The sequence below is a fragment of the Bombus terrestris genome, chromosome 12 (genome assembly GCF_910591885.1).
Source record: "Bombus terrestris chromosome 12, iyBomTerr1.2, whole genome shotgun sequence".
Taxonomy (NCBI): domain Eukaryota; kingdom Metazoa; phylum Arthropoda; class Insecta; order Hymenoptera; family Apidae; genus Bombus; species Bombus terrestris.
In genome coordinates, this window is record NC_063280.1 from 11813349 (window position 1) to 11827369 (window position 14021).

A 14021-nucleotide genomic window follows, 5' to 3' on the forward strand; every position below is an offset into this window, starting at 1 on the left:
AAAACATAAATTCTACGCTATACTTATTACACGCTATTCCACAGTATACTTGAAGAGGATAAATACAAAGTCTATTGTTCCGTGACTTATGCCACCTAGCAGTCTTGTATTGCGCATTATATCATCGCACTGTTTGCTCTATCACTATTACAATGAAAATGGCTCGCTGTAAATCGCGTTGGCGCTGGGCAATAAGATATAGTTCATCGTAGAGACGTCCAGGTAACTCGTAAAGAAAACACCTATCTAACTGCACCAACTAAACTGTCTCTTTGTCTTTAACGTCTGTAAAATACGATAATTCGTGTTTGTATAACAGACGGCAATAAATTATTCAAGAGTACCTAACAGCTATATCAATAAATATTGGACGATTTAAAAATATTTAATTAATAAACGTGAGAATAAGAAAGAGGAAATTTCCATGACAGCTATTAAAATGTAAAATTACATCACGTTTGGAATTTTCACTGTTTTTCATTATCTTCGATTACACAATCGTAACAAACTTTTCGTTAATATGCGTGTAATACACGTGTAATATGCGAAAATATGTTGGAAAACCAATTATCTAGAAAAATATCAAAGATACATAGATCGCACAGTGGATCAGTGTCTAATTATTCTACGCTATCTTCAATGAAAATTTACAATCCAGACTTGAGAAAGTTTTACTTGAAATTAAAATAAAAAGTCTAGTCTTGAAACGATGTATGAAAAACAAGATCCACCGATCGTTTCAGTAAATATACGTATCTCGAAAGAAGAAGACGGTGCTCCCGTTCAGCACCGAAACGTAACAAATCTTCGCTTTCGATGCACGTATTCGCTCGGGACCAGAAATCGGCGACACTTTCTCCATTTTTCTCGTCCGATCGATTCGAATCGGCTCACCATCGAGAGCGTAAATTCTCAAATTATTCTAACCAGGCGCAAGGAGATCGTTAATCGGGATGAGTCAACGATGATCCTTTCACGGGAATAATGCTTTTGGCTGGTTTCCATCGAGGCAGACTCGGACGAGTTCGTTCATGGTCCGCCGAAGCCGATATCTTCTCCATGGGAGGGACACAAACGTAATCGCGTTTATTCGCCAACAGGACACGAAGCGCACGAGGGGAAGAGGCCGGGACCGCGAAATGTTCAGTCACCGGTCGACTTGGCCGCGCGTAAGGCGCTCGCCGTAGCAAAATGTCGCAGGCAATATTCGTGAAAGTCATTTACATCGTTGCTCCTTACCGAGTCGGGTACTCGGTGACGTCAACTTCGATTACAGCCAAATTCAATGGCAAGGTCTTTGGCCTCGCCACCTCTTGGTATTGAATTAAGGTCAAAGACAGCGAGAAGAGTCTGCCGATACACGCTGTCAGCCTTGGCTACTGAATCTCACGAAGATGCAGGTAAAGCGTACGTATATATCGTGCATACGTATGGCAAAATTGCAGACAGTCGCACAAAAATGGGCGATCGTTGGTTACTTTTCACCTTTATTGGTCCCTTTTTCTATACGGCGTGATATAATAGATAAATAGAAGATTCACCTGTCAAGTATTCTACCCTCTTTAATTAAAATCTATTATTTCGAAATTGAAGACAATTTTTTATCGAACAAATTTTTATTACGCTTTGTATAACAACGCGTATAGTAACATATTCGTAAGACGATTCTACGAATATTCAAATATTTTCGCGAGTAACTTGCCAAAGTAAGGATAACCGGATAACCTAAATACCCCTGGAATTCGCATGCGGTGAAATAATTGCGGCCGGTTTCGCACACGAGCACGAAGAAGAACTTTATTACAGAGACAATTGAAAGCTATTTACGACGCAGCGTGATTTAAGAAGAGCAAACGAGCAAGTTGAAAGGGATTCCCCGTGCGGTAACAACAATTCATGGTTTAACTTTGTGTGTTGTTGCACGCGGAAAGAATTTGCTTATCTAATATCTCTCGGTTGCTCCACGACCAAGGACAAAAATACCTCTCTCATTTCGTACAATGCATCGTCGCTGTGACCGAAGAATAATGCACACGAATGAAGATAAAAGGGAAAATAGAAGAACGAGAAGCAGTTAAAATAAAAAGGATAAGAGGAACGAATGAAACGTACCGCGGGATAATTCTGGAGGTCGGAGTTAAAAGCGTGGGCGAGGATCAAGATAAATCATTTACATGCGCTTTTATACTGTGCCGCGTGTTTACACGCCTACGGGACCTGTGTATTAACGACACTTTAACGAAGGTACGCGGAAAACCGCGAGATAACGAATCGAAATTTTTCTTAAAGAGTCACGCTCTAACGAATAAGACACGTAACGCAGCTACTTTTAGCTACTTTTTATTCTCTTCGATCGACAGGTTTGTTAGGGAAGTTTGCACGATCAAAATTCCCATAAGCCTTGTTCAGATTCACCTACCTGAATTCACGCAATCTAAAACTACTTTACTAGGATAAATCTGTTGTTTCCACGGATGACTCGAAATATTCTTTCACGTTTCTAAGTCTCTTCTCATTAGTCGAGTCTCTTCATTTCGAAATTCCTTGTATTCGAATACAACCATAATAGGATAAGATACGACTATTTGAATCACAAGTCTGTATAATATAAAATATAGAATATAGTCTTCTTCTCGCAAATAAGCTGTTAAGCTGTTCGCAGAACGAAGATTTAACCGAAATAAATGACCGACCCTGTGTGAGTAAAATTCCAATTATAGAAATATCTTTATTTCCTCGACCATATGTGTTATACATGCGCGATACACTTAAAGATCCTGAAACTTTTCAAAATCTTAATCCGTGGATTTCGAAACCGAGAACCGGCTACTTGGAAGTATAACATTCGACGGGACGCGACGATCAGTTTGTATCGAGAAGAAATCATAAGTATGTAAATAAAATCGTTTGTAAAAGGAATAGGTCGGTCGAAATTCCGATACTCCTTCGCAATACCATTAAAATGGTTCCAATGTATAGATATAATAGCGCTCGATGGCTGTGCTCGAACGTTAAATTATACAGACAATAAAGTTTAAGTATACGGTTCGTGGACTGCTCAACACCTTAGCTGACGATACAGCTTCAAGGATCGAATTTATTCCCCGTTGCTTCTATAATTATTTACGATTAAATGAATTACATAGTATATTATTATACGTCGTTTCGATATCAAAACGCCTTTGTTCGTTTTCCGGATTATTGTATTTTTCGAGATCCGAGTCCTCGCTTTGGTCAATTCGCTAAGGGTGCAATCGAGATAATCGATGTATACCTCCCACAAGATTGCCGCGTGCTCAAGGAGACGCATCGTGTAAAGGGTGCTGAATATAAATTGATTTGTCCGAAGAAAAGAATTCTTCAAAGTTGTTCACATTACGATACTACGAGTATACATCTCCCTCTCTTTATATTTTTATCCACGCTCTTTAAAACGTAACTTTGTGCTTTAACGCGATAATTACCGCGATTCTTATCAATAATTTTAATATACGACTATCCTGCTCTATATGAACAAATCAAATAAATCTTCGTAGCCGGATCAATCGCTAAAAAGTACTGAACAGCGAATGAAAGAAATTTGAGTCCTTTTTAAATTGAAAAAAAGATTAAAAAGAAGTTATCCCGTTTTAAACAGTGTACAAATACTTTCTATACCGACTGTATGTTTGCTGATGAATATATGTACTTCTTTATATAACGGTCTATCGTACTGTACTATACGTACTGTCGAATCATTTTTTAATCCTATTAATAACACGTATTTCATCCAGAAACTTTCTACCTGTTATGGATATCGTATTATTTTAAACAATTCGATATAATATATGTATGTGCACGTATATTTCATTTATCAAAAGTTACAAATATATGCAAAAATTCGAATACGTAGTTTCGATGTTACAACTGTTCCTACGACCGTCTGACAATTGTACAGTTTCAAGCTTCCGACGACTTATATCTCATCAGTGAAGAGGGTGAAATTAATTTGGCATCTCGAACGATTTATAACGTCGAGACATTTATCATCGGGACCAATGGAACGCATCGAATCGTCGTCAGCGTGAAATTATTTGAATAACCTGACTACGCAGCAACCCTGATTCCTGATTCACCTTAGGGCGTGGACGTTGAACGAGGGTTGAATGCAAGGAAATGAACCTTGAAATATAGTTTGACGTAATAGATATTCCAGCGCAAGGAAGTTGTACATTAAACGCGGTAAAAGTAATGAAGAATTACTTTGAAACGGGCGTGCCTAGAACTGGTTTCCAATCTGATCGAGAGTAATGTTGCGTCCGCGAGTGCCGTTTTATGAATGAAAGTCCAAGTTAGTCTACCGTTAGTAACTGTCCTCGCATTTCGAACGTTCGAAAAATTGGAACGTTAGCCAGCCATGTTGGAGCAGCTTGTTAATAAAGGACCACAGGTATGGTCGGAAATTATTAGAAAGCATATTCTTTCATCTGTAAAACGATAACGATTCCTTCAATTTTACGTATAGTACCGTACTTTGAAAGATATGAATTTTACATGCGTTACGTCATTTTCGTTTAATTTCCATGATCAAATTGCTTGATTAAAGCAATTTTATGAGAAACTTTAATCTTGCGCTCTTATTTTTTGCTCTATAGTTATTTATGTTGAAGCATAAAATGTTTGAATATTATTTAGAAGGATATTTGAAAAAATAACATTTCACGTTTATCGACCCAATACTATTATCATTATCATTAGCATTGTCATAAAGGATACCATGTAGATACATATCTGAATCTCTCTATTTTTTTTTCTTTTATCTGACAAATAATTCACAATTGTAAAATGATAATTTGACATATTATTACATCGCGTATTTTTCCAAATTAAGCTTTTGACTTTTCGATTTACTCAAACACTTTATTACCACTTCTTAAATAATTTATGTCCGCTACAATATTAGGTTTACGTTGGAATAGAGGCCGTCCTTCCACTTGTAGCAATGATAAATTTGGATATGTCTTTAGCAACTTTCATATCGTATTTTTGAAATTTAAATTTCTGTAAGACAATCTTGCGAACATGCTGATTATTTATGACAGTTAATGACGAGGTTTCAACGTTTTTATTAAATCTCCCTTTAATATTCAACATGTAATTTGTAGCAATTTTACTCTTTTATAAGATTGATAATTAACAATATGGCTTGATTTAACGAAATCGTATTGAACCACCAAATTCAAATTTCTGACAATTCATATACACTAACCTAATGCAAATCTTTGCAATATATTACGTACATATATAATATTAACGTAAAAAATATTTGACAAAATACGTAATAAAATCACAGTTTTAGAATGATTAATTTTAACCGATAGCCATATTAACAAACTATAACTAGTAGATGACTGGAAACTTTCATTTTACTGAAAATAAAACTTTTAAAAATAGTTTTTCAAAGTTTTCATGGCATTTCAGTTTTGACGCGTATCGAATCATTTCGAACATGTGCTAACATGTAAAGAATATATTATTCGATAATGTATGAAACATTAGCTTACTAAGAGCATAAGATACGAACGTTCATACTCGTGCTTATAATTGCCTACGTGTCTTCTTCGTTTTGCTCTATTCCTTTCCTTTCTTCGAAAAGGAACAAATATGCAGTAAATGTAAATGTATAGATGTAACAAGGTATCCTATGCGTGGACAGACAATATTAGAACCACCTTTCTTCCACGCAATTATGATCACTCTGCCCAGTTTTAGCATGCACGCTTGGCAACTTGACAAATGTACGAACATAATACATAATAAAGAGGTCAGTGACATTCATATAGGTACCATTGGTCGTAAAGTTTTCGCGTTTTGTACGACAGAGGTGCGCATTCCTTCGCGCCTAGTAATGGTCAAATAAAAATACGCGTGTTTCAGACACGCCATTATGGTACCTGGAAACGACGCGACGTTAGAAGAACTCTCACTTCCAACCCGGTTTTGTAGGACAAATATAATTGATCGAGTTGTGTAACGGGTGTGAGGCTGAGCTCAAAATGACTCCGAAGCACGAACATTTGTTATGATAAGATGCTGTGTTCTGCCTTTAGCTTCGGGCATCATTTTATATCCGTTGTTTACAGTTATACAATGTATTCAGTGAGTATGTAATACTATTCATAGCGAACAATAAATCAGCCACTTCAAATGGAATCTCTGATTGAATATCGTAGGTACGAATTACAGGCCGGTGCTTAATGAATGTTTGTATGGTATCAGCTTTAGATACTAAAATAACTCTAGTAAAGGGTTTTAATATATTTGTGTTAAAATTGTAATAATAATAACTATGCGTATACTTCAAACTATTATATAAATATTTATCATATAAATATTAATAATAATATACGATAGTGATAAATAAGAAACAGTTTTATTGCACAATTTTATTTTTATCAATCATTTTTATTCTAAGTTTATTTAAAAAACTTAATATTCTTCTTTTAAAAGCATTTAGAAGGAATACTTAACAAATTAGAGAAAATAGAAATATTATTCTATTTAGAGATATATCGTATTATTCTTTCTAGAGATATTACATTTTCTACTAACAATATCTAACAACATTTGTATTGCTAATATTTCCTAATTAGTACTTTCGGCAGTATATTGATATTTTAATGTTAGGGAAAGTATTTTTTCTTTTTAATTTATCTCGAAAACAATTAAATTTCTATTCGACCATTCTAATTAAAGTTAATTTATGTAGTGTCGAAAATACGCTACAAAAGTGAGGAAAAGTGAGTGATTATTCTTTCTTCGAACTGCTTTAATAGAGCACATAGTATCGTAGATTGCAAGATAGTAACTAATTAATTCTTACATTGCAATTATCGATCGCATTTATATGCAACGCATGAAACATTTCATCTATTTTTGTATCGATAGTTACTCAATTGAGTTACATAAGTGGTTTAATTAACTGTAATTCGTTTAATTAATTAAAATGGGATAGAACATTCGTCTAGTACAATTATAATAAATTGACGATCCCGCTTCGCGAAATACAGATACCTATTACATATATGTATATGATTGCGAACCGTGCAATCATATTGAAGTGCATTAAACATAAGACTACTTGTCGTAACTATAAGAACGAAAGGTTGAGGAAATCAATACATTATAAAGATTATGGTAATCGCATTAAATCATTTCAGATTATAGTATTCGTACGAAAAATAAGAATTAGTCAAGTAGAAATGACGAAGCACTCGTATATATATAAAGCATAATCTATTTTCAATTTTACACTTTCATCTTTCTATTTTTCGTTTCAATAATTTTCCGAGTTGGGAAAGGCGTTAAAAGAATTGTATTACAGAAACCGTATAAGGAAATAAATAATTGTTGAAATAGATATGTAAGTATCAACTATAGTTTATACTGTTTTGTGATTTAATTAGAATTTTTCGCTGAAAAGAACGATGACAACGAAACAAATAAAATGTATTTTCCAATGGTTATATACTTTACGTTCACACGTAACCAAGAACCGATTACAAGTTCCAATTTACAAATCGAACAATCGGTTTTAAAGCTATAGACACTCTAATCAAATTCTAATGTATTAAGAATATTTAATCTGTGCTTAAAGGTTTATCGACAAATTGCCAGCTTAATCAGGTAGAAATTTCAATACCTCGATAAAGTATAGAGAAACTGTGTCAAACGGTACGTCAGATACGTGTTAATAAGTACGATAAACGAAGAAACATGGTTCGTGCAAGTTCTTTATTATCATTGAGACAACATAATGCACGAAATAAGATAACGGACCTAATACAATGATCCACTACTACCACTATCAATATATCGAGCTTTCCACGTTATTTTCCCGCCATGAACAAAGAGGCGTTCGGTTCAAACGCGTGCTTCTTCCTTTTTCCCGCTAGGTTTCCTTCGCTTGTCCGACGTGTATTGTCTTCAGGAGCGACGATGAATGAATCGCATCCGAACGATTTCCGCCAACAAAAAACTACATGGTACACTTGCTTGCCTAACTCGACGCAGCTCGCAAACTCGCAGCCAATAGTAATTCCTTACTTTTACATTTACAATACGTTAGCACGCGTCTACTAATAAGCGAGCTTCGAAGCACGTAACAGACTGAACGCTAATCTGCCACTTCGATTTTGTAGTTAGAATATGCCATTCGTACGATGCTTCTAACATTCATTTGATTAAGAAATTATCAAATACGCGCAGACAAAATTAATTCGGTTCTAACAAATAACGTGCCTGTTGAATGTATGTATGGTAAAATAATTTTAGTATTTTTGATTCAAAATTTCTACGTATATATACATAATATGGAATAAAATTTCTACAAACAGTTCGTATCATTGTCTTCAAACTATTTGTTAGAGCGAAAACCAAAGTAAATTAATTTCCGTAACTGGTAGCTATTTTGTTTAATTGTCACAATTGCGAGAATAATTGAAAATTACCGTAATTTCATTAGTTAAAGTAATTAGAAAAAATTTGTTCGTCATGGCCTCTTCATACTTATCTACATCTACTTACGCTCTACTAAAGCAGCGTAAGTACTTTATTTGAACTGTCTCGTCTGTGTTTATGTAGTAAAGTACAATACATCGAAAGAGTAACTACAAATGATAAATGAGTGGGTAGCAGCATTTTGAAACGTAGAATATTACTTCTCGTATAGAGTGCGAGTTTCATCACTCAAAAGGTAATTTTCTACTTTATTATCCCCTTAAAATAACTTTCGCTTTTAAAATAAGTACTTTGAAAAATGTAGTAGTTTACCAAAACAACATTACCATCATTATTTTTACGAGTTTATGCTACGTTATAAGCAATAAAATCATTAATCGTAACGTAAAAGTAATTGTACTGATGACACTTAACGATGTAGCAAATATATAAAGCTGTTTGCGTTCTAGTTTAATGTTAGACAGTAATACTGTTGTAAATTATGTTGTTAAAAAGCGATTAACGAAGACACTGTAGACATAAGACAATTTATGCATAACTGTGAAACAGACCTTTCATGCAAAGAATTTTATACTTGTGTGATTTAGGGGGCAAATATTTCAGAGATAATGATACGCTTTTAACTGATAAAATCGAATAATGGCCAAAACCTAATATAGTATTTACCACTAATGGATCTATACTAAATGGATCCGTTAAGCAAATATATTATAATAATTATGTGCCGTTATCGCATTTTTAATATTCAATAACATATGTATCACGACTAAAGCTTAAACATTATCTTTACGCTTATATTACTTAAAATTCCAATTCTTATCAGTCAATGATACTCCATATGTAACATATGTATATGTACAGTTCTGGAAATTACGCAATTTCAACGCAGCGACTTCCAATTATATCTACGGTGTATCAGGTAAAAAAAGTGTGCAAGTTAGTCGACCTGCTCCTCGTTGCGCACGGTATGCAACGTAAAACAATGAAGTCATTATTCATTGCGAACTTTACACCGAAACAATTGACTTTCACAAGGAAGCGACCGTGGTTCTACGAAAATGTGCTTGCAAGTTCATTATACCTTTCGATCTAGGGGTTGATCCGTAGCTTGAAAAAAAAATTGGCAGTCCATTTGTGCGGTTAACGCATGTATTCTTACGCGGGGTAATTAGTTACTAATTAATAGCGACCGCGCCAAGAAATAATGGCCCCTTCCCACGGCGATTGCGATCAAAGATTCCTGAGAGATGATCATGGTCATTAAATCTTAAATCGGCTATGTGTAAGTGAACCTCGCCGTGGAGTGTTTTGTTTAGAAGCAAATTGAGGTGGGAATCGTATGATTATTATGCATTGTACGAGTTTAGCTGCACGGTCATTAACATTAATAAATGCGTCTTGTGCCAGCAGCAGAGCTGCCATGATACACTTTCATGCATTCTTTTTCGTTAAGTCTTAAAGTCTTAAGGACGCAGCGCTGCCGCCGCGCCATTTAAAAAAAGGGGGAAACAGTTAGCTCGCTCTCCGCTCTCTAGACATTGTTTAAATTGTTTTCCAACCGTTGCGTTGGTCTTTCGTTATCCGCTTCTACATACATATCACAGTTTACAATGTCGCTCTATGCGATATCTCGTTCCGAATATTTTATATTCGATATCTATCGTTAAGGCTTTGACTTATTAAGGTCGACTTTTAGAGTTTCCATATAGATGATAGAATATATTATTTCATTGAGAAAAACAAAATTTTGATCGATTTGTTTAATTAACTCTTTCCAGCAGAATAACAGTATTATTCCCGTATGCTAAACTATGCAAAAATATGTAAATTCTGTAGGAAGTATTTTTAGGAAATAATATGTTAATTGAAACAGAGATATTTTGGGTGGTATTTAGATGAAACACACACCTTGTATAATATACAACTTATTTATTATATAACCTGGCATATTATAACGATGACGATTCTAAAATAACAAAAAAGTTTTACGATATTTGTAATATGTATGTTTCATTGTATCAACTGTGATATTTTCATTTGATTTTACGTTTCGATATATGCTCTGTTTCCTAATTATGATGTTTTTATGTATTTAAAAAGGCTGCGTGCGAGATATAACCAACATTGTGCTATTTATAGAATTTACACCATCCAAACGTTTTATAAAATACGTTCGATATAGTTAATTTTTGTAATTATTTTCAAATTCTAGCTAGTAATTTTCTACTTTTAAATATTCACCAGTAAACATCTATTAACGAAACGCAAACCTTTTTTCACGATAATTTTTTTTTTTTTTTTTTGTTTACATCTTAAATATTTATCGCGCAATTTCGACAGATTTTTCTATGATTGTCGCGGTCTACTCAATGCGTAGATATTTAAATCAATTCCAGTCGAACGTAACGGTCGAGATAGATCACATGGAGCACAGAAATATAGCGGCATAAAGTACTTATTTCATAAAACGTCATGTTGCGTAGTATACTTTGTATATGTATATTCGTCTTGCAATCGCGTTACTTTTTTGTTGCTTTCCTGTATTGAACGAAACGCTAAAAAGTATGCCAAGGCGAAATAAATAAACAACTATAATGTACCGAGTATCGACATTCTTGTAATTATAAATTGTCGTATATCGTAATAGAGGTAAAATTTATCTACTACAAAGCAAACTATGTATTTAGATACGAGTACGATAACAAATATTCCAGAAAGTTCGCTTTTCTTTCGCAGTTAAAATTTCATATTTTTGTAAATATACGAGTATTTTATAGTATTAAAAGTTTGAAAATACGTATTTTTGAAAACGTTCGATCGATCTCATTTATTTTCTAGTCCGATCGCGATATAAAAGAGAGATCGTAGATATAAAAGTATTAATATCTACGAGAGAGATTAGAAGAAACGATAGGGTATACAAACAGCAATAGTTTCGTTGCTTACCAATTTTATATAGAACGTACAACTTGCCATTAATCCAACAAATTGCATCGAAGAGGAAGCGCAATGCCCTCCCTATATCGGCCAATATCACAAGATTTTCTATGAAAGCCGCACTAGTGTGTCGAGAAATCTTGTCGTTCTAGTCATAGCAGAAAGGAAACGGTAAATTTTACGATCCACCTATCATAAGTCAAGTAATAGATGTCACACACGTGGTGTCGCAGTTTCACGATTTCACAAACACTTAGCGCCGCTCTCGCTTTCACTAAACGATTCTCTGGCCTTTCCTATTCGAGGAACTCGTACTCTCTGGTCGAACTTAATCATAAACTTCACACAAAATCTGTTCCTCAATGTCAACGATCTGACACGTGGTGTTTATCGAGTTCACAAAAAGAGTGTCACCCGTTGAACGCTCGTTCATTCTATTTCTCCGTTACGTAACATCGAAATTCTTGTTGTGGACTGCGGACCGAGTTCTTTTCCTCCGTACACGTGAACTTACACGATCTCTACGCGAGCACGGCGAGAAAAACAAAAAGTCTGTCTCGAGCGGTTCACCTAATTTCTCCTGTCCGCGTCCGGTATCGATATTCGACCTTCGGCAGATCCAGTGCAACAGCCTTCCTCAGTGGCGTCTAACAGTGTCACATTTACACGCAATGGCAAGAAACGAATCGTTAGAAACACACTCTACGTTTTATCCACGATCGAACGTTGTTCGTGGCACGAGTAGGAGAAAACACGTGGCCGATTGGTAGCATACGCGCGCGACCGAGCGCCAGCAACGTTAGTAGCCGAACGTCGGAAGCGGACTAAACGATACAAGGAACGGAATCGATTGCCGATCCATCGCCGCGGAAGCCAATTGCCGCGGTTCCAAGCTGCCAACACGAGAAGCCGATCGGTACGAAAATCGACGAATCACGGTTTTTTTGCGGTATCTTTGCCGGCATCGAATCGTATATCGGAGCACGGGATGTGGCTAAGTTACTCCGGTACATCTCGTGGCTGAGCAGTGAGCACGTATCCAGCGTGATACGAACAAATCGTACGTGACTATCGAGGGATCGCGCGGATATAATCGCGCGAGCGAAGGTAATTACGTATGCGTTCGATGCAGCAAAGAGAGAGTTAGGGGCGAGCTGACGTGTTCGATCGGCCGATCCAAAGATCCGGGAAAATTCCTGGATCGGGTCGCGCGATCCGCTGCATCAAGGTGCCACCAGCTGCGTCAGTTTCATACACGCGAAACGGACGTGGTAAAGAGGAAGGAAGAAAGAGAGACAGAGAGTGAAAGAGAAACGAGACCAGTCAGGACAAAATGCGTGCGAATACGTCGTTGATCGAAGGACCGAAAGACCGAAGGACCGAAGGACCGAAGGAATTGCGTCAGATGGAGCGTGAGAAATCGCGTAAAAAGTCCGCGCACGACTATATCGATGCCAGGTGACGTGTGATTAGAATAAGGTCTTATCAGCGTGAGCGTGCACGAGGTACTGAGTACTGAACCACGGCACGAGGTGTGTATCCAGTGCCGGGCCCCTCTTTACCGTACCGAAGAGTGGAGGGACAGACAGGTGCTCCAGCTTCTGTCTGTCTGCCTGTCTGCCCGCCTGTCCGCCCGCCCGACGCGACGCGTTTGCTCCACCGTTTAGGCTCCGTTCACACTCCCCGCACTATCTTATGCGCTACCGAATGCGTTTTTCGAACGATGCGTTTGAACATCGAATTAGTAGCGCAGTGTAGGCCAGCACTCGCGCGTCTCGCGATAAATCCGCGCGGACTCACGGAACATTCTTGGAAATTGGGACTCCGTTTCGCTTGTAGCTAGATATATTATTTTTCAATCTTATCTCGTAGCCCTATTAATTTTTAATAAACTAGAATAGATCAGAGTGGAAATTGCAAAGCTTTAAAACGTATTTGTTAAAATGTTCGGCAGCGTAAAAATTTTTAAAGAACGCCACATCTTATTCAGCTTTATCTTGATTGTTTAAGCTCTGTTCACACGTTTACGATCTCTTCAACGTCTGACGCAATATTAAACACCTATATCTCAACGATTCTTTTGAACGTTAAACTAATTTCGCTATGTAACCTGTGATGTGTATACGTACGTATATATGCGTCGTTGAACATCAAAATGGTCTATCGGAAGATTTTTATAATTGGAACTTCATCTGTTAAACGTCACGTTGAAACGTCAATTTGCTTAGATTTTTGTACAAACGCTAGTAGAATATAGAGAAATGGCATTATATGTACTTAAACATGATCGCAGTTTGATGAAACTGTAATGATTGTTTTCTCTTCGTATTCCAGGAATAAAATTTTATGAAATTTTGGAAAATCTTAATCCCTTCTTCCACAGCTGTACTCTACTACTTTTATCACAAGTGTATATCATTATTTCCATAAGACTCGTATGCCCAAAATAAATACTTTTTATTCTGAAATTTCAGTTATTTTACGTAAACCACGTTTCTCGTGTCATCCTAAATTTTATCACTACTATCGTACCCAAACTAATTAAACGAATGATCAATTATTTTGTTATTTACATATTAATTAAT

The 14021-nt window shown here is 36.1% G+C and overlaps 1 protein-coding gene across 7 annotated transcripts in view; it reads right to left on the reverse strand.

Moving 5' to 3' along the window:
* The window catches only part of LOC100646960, a 228989-nt gene that overhangs the window by 198561 nt on the left and 16407 nt on the right, over window positions 1-14021 (reverse strand). For 6 of the 7 annotated variants that reach the window (XR_007225972.1, XR_007225973.1, XR_001099216.3 and 3 more), the window contains exon 1: window positions 11446-12927. The exons of the other annotated variant lie outside the window; for it this stretch is intronic. The gene's annotated coding sequence lies outside the window, so the exon portion shown is untranslated. Of the gene's footprint in view, window positions 1-11445; window positions 12928-14021 lie in introns of those variants that run through there. 7 annotated transcript variants of the gene reach the window in all.